Below are 7,856 nucleotides of genomic sequence, written 5' to 3' on the forward strand. Positions count from 1 at the left end.
GTTTCTGTAAAGCTATATGCTTTGATGCTATTCCTTGGATAACATCATCTATCTGCACATTAAACTTGATTGTAGAATTACTAGAGGTCTTACCCATAAATCCTACACAAACCAAGAGGTTATGTCCAACATAACTCTCATAACCTTTCGTCATAATCTTTAGTCTTATCTGACGGGCATCCTTTATATCTTTCATAAAATCTGGGGCAATATAGAATAATCATATATTGTTATTCATATCTACTTCGGTAACAGCTATGATAGATTCTGTGGGATTTTGCCATCCATCATCTGTCAAGGCTACCAAAACTTTAGTACGTAAATTCTTTCTTGTTAGACCCTTAATGCCTATTACGATGACACCGAGATGTAACAGATTCATCTTTTTGTGTGATCTTAACTTACCCAAGGTTTCGTCTGATAGGACCTGGATTACCCCTGTATGTCTTCCTGTGACATTCATAGGTTGTTCTTGATAAGCTCTAACTAGGCCAGTGTCCTTAAGGAAACCATTACGGGCATACAACTCTTCTGGTTTTAACAAACTCAATCTATTGTTTCTAAAGCTTTCTATATTTTGGTCTATATCTATTATCTCTTCTAGTGCAAGACTCTGACTACTAGAAGGCTTAAATCTTCTGAAGATTCTTCCTATGGTGGACTCAGAATTGTTTGAACTACTTGATTCTCCTGATCTGTTTACAGAATTGGATCTTCCAGTAAATGGTCTAATACTCATTTTGAGAAATAGGGACCAAATCTGAAAGTCTTATCTTGGGAATACTTAATAAAGTCACCTTTGGGTTTTACAATGTTTTCAGTAACTTTCAACCTATTCAAGGATGAATTCAAGTTTTCAATTTCAGCACTTGAAACAGTACTTGGTTGACTAATCTTGGATTCTATCTTATCAAGCTTTTCCATGATAATCTTTAACATTTCTAGTTCAATGTTATTTTGAACTATGATAACTGTATCTGGAACTCCTGCTGCTTTGTATTTGGTTATACCTACATTTTCTTCAGGTAGGTCTCCCCAATACAATTCTTTCAATCTTTCTTTAATTCTCATATAGTCTACATTGCAAGATAAACTCATATCCCAAATAATTTTTTGGTTAAATTCTCAAGGTTATCTATTTTTGTATCTATTAAAGACATTCTCTTCCTAAACTCTTCGGAATCTTGTTGCCTTTGAAGACTCATCTTTTGGGCTTCAGCTTCTAGTTTTTCTAGATTTGCTAGAGTTTGTCTTTCTATATCTTTAGGTTCTCTTAACCTTAATTGGTGGATGAATTCTCGTATTTCATCTTTGGAGGGAATCTTGGATAAATCAATGTTTAGGATTATTTTTCTATAATCTTCAATCTTATGATTTATGTAATCTAAGTTTTTAAGAATCTGGGTATTATCTTTTTCTAAGTCAAGAGTTTGATTTATCTATTTTAATATCTTATTTTTATCTTCCTATGATATCGGCTATTTTATCTATTGTATTTTGGATCTTACTCCAATTATCTTCTAGACTTATACTCATGCTAATAATTAAATCCATGAGATTTTGCCTGTGTCATCGGCAACACAATGTGAAACATGACCTATACTCAACAATTTTGGAATAGTGGCGATGAGATGGAGCTATTAAATAGTATGGATTTTGCCCTTTTATATTTGGGTTAGTTTTTAAAATTTGTAAAAGTAATTGAAATTTATAACACGTTAGATTAAGGGTGTCAACAATGTGGTTTCGGGCTGAAAAACACCAAGCCCAAATACGCCCGCTAGCAAAATAATGGTTTTGGGCCGGTTTCGGTTTGCGTTTTGGCTGACTAACGGTTTAAAATCGGGTTTACTAACGGTTTGAACTAAATTAAAAAGTGGACATTCAAATTTAGTTTTCTTTAGCATGATGAAAGCTGATCAGCCCAGATCAAGTGACTCAATTGGGTTTTGGGCCGGAAAGGATTCAATAAATATTTTAATTGATTGAACCAAATAACCCTTTTATATGGAAGAAAATACAGACAACCTTGTAGAGGAAATCTTTAAAGCTGTTTTCCATGTTTGCATCATTAGATTAATCGTACGTTAGACAAATGCGCTGAATTTGGTTAGGACCCACATAATGCGATTTCATGTCTCATCCAATTTTCCAAGTTGAGCTCTTCAATTTTTTTTAATTATCTTCTCCACTTAATTATGGAGATCTCCTGAGAATCCAACACAGCCTCATTAATCTTTTAAAAATAAAAGGAGTGGAAGAGGAATTAGAGGGCATAGAGAGTGTTTGATCCAAGTGGTGAGCAGCTTGGTTCGCTTAAGCAAGGTTCCGGTATCGAATCCTTGTAGATGCAAGAAATCCCCGCTGGGAAACTCACCCACCATAGCCAGGTGTGCGACGCGGGTCAAACCACCGGTTTATAAAACCGGGGTTGGCAAACCAAAATATATATCAAAGATGGGCTTTTGAATATGGACACATAACACACGAAAATGCTATAAGATATAAGAACTAGAGAGAAACATCAGTGGAGTTTTGAAAATCTTTAGAACCAAAACCTTGCTAACCACATCACATATCTCATCTCCAACGTCCAACCCATCACTTATCAGGTATTTTTGGTAATAAAACCTTAAAAGTCAAAACTTAAAATTAAATTAAATTTGAAAGTTGAAAGTTGAAAGTTGAAACAGTGTGAAATGCTGAACCGTAAGAGTTATTGTTCAAATTCAACGGTTCATTTAATAATTTAAGTTAACAGGTTGTGGTTCAAGCCTATCGATTCGGGCTAGCGGGTTACTTACAGGCTGGCTCGATCGGCAGAGCCCGAAACCATTCAAGCTGAAGACCCTCAGCCGAAACAAGGCCCATTAAGATTTGGTTCAAGCCGGTTCAGGCTATAACGGGCTTGTTCGGGTTGAAATTTACACTCCTACGTTAGATAAACGTATACTGCATCATATGTTAAATATTGGTGAAGTAATTTTATACACGTTCTCTGGATGTTGGCAATTTGCATCTTCTTGTATGATTCTTCTACTCTACTCTTTAAGATTTAAACTTTGCAAATCTTAGACATGCTCATCAGACGAAGTAAACTAACAAAACAAAATCGAGAGATCTCATTCTAAACATTGGCTTTCCTCTCTTTCGCTCTAAACTCATGACTTGATCTTCAAAGCCCTAACAGGTGTGGTTATGAAGATCAAACCATTCTGGAACCAAGTTATGAGCCCAACCCAATCCGAACCCATCCAAACCTGGATCAAATTGGTTTATGGCCCTGAATTTGGCCCACCTTGCATCTGTGCAGTCTTACCTTGTTTTTGTTACAATTCATAGATTTGATAAAGAATTTCTAGCCACCACTTACTAATAATTTAACCCAATTTATAATTTTTCTTCTTCTTTGGAATTGGTAGCTTTACATTTGGGGTGAGGAGTGAGGTTACGACGTATGCTACAAGGAGAGTCAAACGCATGACCTCTTTATGAAGAGCTGTTGAAACACTAACTTAGCAACCCTTCAATGGTTATGAATGCCATTTTCTAATAAGTACCTTAACAAATTTGCTTAGAATTCATGTGACGTGATTGGATTATACATATAAATATCTTTTTTGTGAATGTGTAAATGTTTAACTCTTTTATAGTAGAGGTGAAATCTCTGGATTTCACCCCATTACCCATAAATCTATGGATTCACATTTTTTAGCTAATTAGATATGGTGAACGGGTTGATCCATTTTGGATCCATAACCATTGGGTTCTGACCCAAGATAGGTCTATCTTCAACCAATGAGCACCTTTGGTGTCTTAAACTAAGAGAGGTGTCTCTTTGAAACAAAGTTTCTCTTTTCATTAATTAGTTATTTATTCATCTGAAAAAATGAGATATAATGGATGAGATTTTGTGTTACGACCTTTTAGATTTCCCTCTTCAATTACTAATGACAAGAAAAGATCAGATATCCCCCTCTTCAATTATTAAACTTTAAAGATAACGGAAAAAAAGGAGTTTAGATCTCTTTTACATGGCAGTTAGAGAATTGTGCTTTTCTTACATCGTAACCATCACATGTTTAGGAGAGGGCCTCTTTTCTTATATATTTTATAAACGCTAAATGGTAACCCCTTCTTAAATATATAGTGGAGTGGTGTAAAGGGAGCAAAACCTCAAGTATTTATGGCAAATCACCTAGCAAACTACCCAAAACCCTAGCCGCCACTTCCTCTTAAGCTTATGCCACAAGGGTTGCTTCTAAGACTTCCACAGTCGATCAAACTCGTACTACTACACCAAAGATGGTACTCACAAGGACTCTAACCTACCCAAAGAAAAGTCTGAAGAAGACTACAGTTTCTATAAAACCCTAGTTAATATTTTAGGGCTTGTTGATTACATGAATCTAGAGATTTCAAATCTCTTGATTCACAAATGGAAGATTTATACCTGTTTGGTTGTTTGAATCCCTGGATTCATGAAATCTAGGGATTCACCTTTTTACACTAAAAACGTGAATTTATAGATTTATGGGTATGAGGTGAAATCCAGAGATTTCACCCCTACTATAAAAGTGTTAAACATTTGAACCATGACTCCATAGATGTTTTTCCAAAGATGAATCTATAAATTTCATTCAAAAGATTCAGGCTAACCAAACAGTTAATTTTATGAACCATGACTCCATAAATTTGAAATCAATAGATTTGAAGAAATCTCTAGATTTTTTAAATCTCCAGACTCAACTCACTCAAGTAACCAAACAGACCCTTATGTAATCTCAAACACTTATCTTCATATAAGTCAAAACTTTGCAAAAACTGTAACTCAAGGAATCCACATGATGACAACTACAAGAGTCGTAGAATATTGCTGAATAAGGACTTTGACTCTATATAAGAAGCCATGTACACAACTCAATCACAATAGTGAAAATATCTCAAACTCTCCCGTGGATGTAGATTGCATTCAATCAAACCATGCAAAACCCTGGTCTCTATTTCCCTCTCTTTCACATCTCTCTCTCTCTCTCTCTCTCTCTCTCTCTCTCTCTCTCTCTCTCTCTCTATCTATCTATCTATCTATCTATCTATCTATCTATCTATCTATCTATCTATCTATCTATATATATCTATATCTATATATATATATATATATATATATATATATATATATATATTCCTTTCTTCCCCTTGCTTCGCTTCCCTCCCTCAACAATCAATTGGCCATTAAGCTTGTGGACAACAATTACTTACTATGGAGATCGCAACTTATTCCTCTCTTAAAAACTTATGAATTATTGCATCTTGTGGATGGCTCCTCAACATGTCCTCCTCCCACTATCACAATTGAAGAAAACTCCATTCCTGTGTACAAACGAATTATGATTATAATAAGTGGACTCGTCAGGATCAACTTCTAATGTGCTGGCTTATTGCCTCTCTCACTAAACCTATACATGCTTAAGTCATTGGGTGTTCTACTGCCAAAGCAGTTTGGCATCATCTTGAAACTACCTATGCAACACCATCTTTGGCAAAATTTATGCCACTTCGCCTTCACCTACAACACATGAAATGAGGTAACATTAGTATTCAAGACTACCTTCTTTGCATTAAGTCCACTACCAATCAACTTGTGGCTGCTAGTAAGACTATTTCAGATGATGATATTTGTTTGAATGTTCTCAATGGTTTGGGCCCTAAATATTTGGCTTTTATTACCTCTATAACTATTGGTGGACTCCCTGTCACTTTTGCTGAGTTAAAAGGCATGTTACTCACTTAAGAAATTCGTCTCAAGGATGAAGACTATTATTTATCTTTTCCCTTGGCTAATCTATCTCAGACTAGCAATGCTAGACCTTACGTTCTCCTTTTCGAGTCGATCAAACAACAGAGGCAAGCCTTTTTGTGGAAGATCTTTAGGATCGTCCTCCACTTCTTGCCACTCCACCTTCCCCCTCTAATGGTGAACCACATTAGCTTGCTCCCATTATTTGGCAGATTTGTAATTGTCATGGCCATAAAAGCTCATTATTGCTATTAGCGTTACAATCATGCTATTCATGATATGGCCAGTGCTGCTCCCCTTTTGTGAATATTTTTGCACTCTCTAGTGGTTCTATCGCAAATGAGACTTGGTATCCTGACTCTGGGACTACACATCACATTGCCAATGTCCTAGAAAATCTTCACATGGCTCATCCTTACAGTACTAGTTTAGATCAAGTGTTAGTTGGTAACGGTGTAGGCTTGCCAATCACTTACACCGGTAATTTCTCTATCCCTACACCCCATTCTCTAGTTTTTCTTAATAAAGTTCTTCATGTTCCTACCATTACGAAGAATTTATTGTTGGTTTCCCAGTTTACTCGTGATAACAATGCCATATTTTGAGTTTCATCCTGACAAGTTTTATGTGAAGGATCGAGCAACAATGAATTGTCTTCTCTAGGGAAACACTAGGAATGGGCTATACCAGATGCACTTGGGTGATTTTTCTTCACAAGCTTTCATTGATGAACTCACCTCAGTCTCCCAGTGGCACTCCAAACTTGAACATCCTGCCTTTAAAATTAGCTCGTAGCCTTGTTTCTAAGTTTAAATTATTAGTTACTTCCGAGAGAGCTCAGTTTTTGTGTGTTGCTTGTCGGAAGGAAAAGAGTCATAAACTCCCCTTCTTCTCTTCTAAATCAATATATGTAGGACCTTAGGATTTGATTTATTTGAACGTGTGGGGGCCTTCCCTGATTACTTCTATTGATAGGTTTCAGTATGTAATTTTTGTGATGATTTTAGTAAGGACATTCAGTTTTATCCTATGCATTTGAAATTTAAGGTTGTTAGGATTCCTCAAAAATTTAAGTTGCCTGTTGAAAATTTTATTTTTTTGACGGATTAAACAATTTCAAGGTGACTAGGATGGAGAATATCGAACTGTCTCTACCTTTCTTATCTCCGGTGGAATCGATCATCGCCTTCCTTGTCCCCACACGCATGAGCAAAACAGGGCTGTTGAGCACCGTCATTGCCATATTATTGAAACTAGCCTTACCTTATTAGCGTACTCCTCTTGCCCTAGAAAATTTTTGGAATTATGTTTTTGAAACTGTAGTCTTTCTTATCAATAGGATTCCTACCCCAATTTTAGCCAAATTTCACCCTATTACAAACTCTTTAAAGTCCATCTTGATTATACCTATTTAAGAGTCTTTGGTTGTGTCTGCTAACCTTGCCTTCGTCCTTATAACAAACATAAACTAGACTTCCAATATAGCATGCATGTCTTTCTTGGGTACAATCCACGTCATTGTGGCTATCTTTTTTTAATCCTCAAACAAGTGGCAAACTCTTAATTCCCTAGCATGATATTTTTATGAGAAGCAGTTTCCATTTCAACATCAATCACCCAATGAGGTTACCAATCACTGTCAACCACCTTTACCCTCTCTCCTTGGCCTTCCTCCTATGTTACCTAACCCTACCCCACCTCCACCACCTTCGGTCCCACCCCCCTTCCCCTTTCTTGGCCAAATCCTCCTCCCTTGGGCCCCATGTCTCCTCTCCCTCTCCCACACCATAATCCTCCACCTCATCCTCATCATCTCCTCCTCCCATTGATCTCATCGTTGATCTCCCCTACGATCCTCACCCTCCATCTCCTTCCTCACCTCCACTGACTCATTCTCTTAATACTCATCCCATGGTTACTCGCTCTAAAGCCCAACTTCCTCCTAGAGCCCTTCTTACCTCCACCACTGATGAAAGCCAACTTGAGTTACCTCTTTCATTATAGCCAACAAATACCATTACTAGAGAACGACTATAGATGAGGAATTTAATGCCTTATT

The sequence above is a fragment of the Hakea prostrata genome, chromosome 7 (genome assembly GCF_041222555.1).
Source record: "Hakea prostrata isolate BN-2017 chromosome 7, UWA_Hpros_2, whole genome shotgun sequence".
NCBI lineage: Eukaryota > Viridiplantae > Streptophyta > Magnoliopsida > Proteales > Proteaceae > Hakea > Hakea prostrata.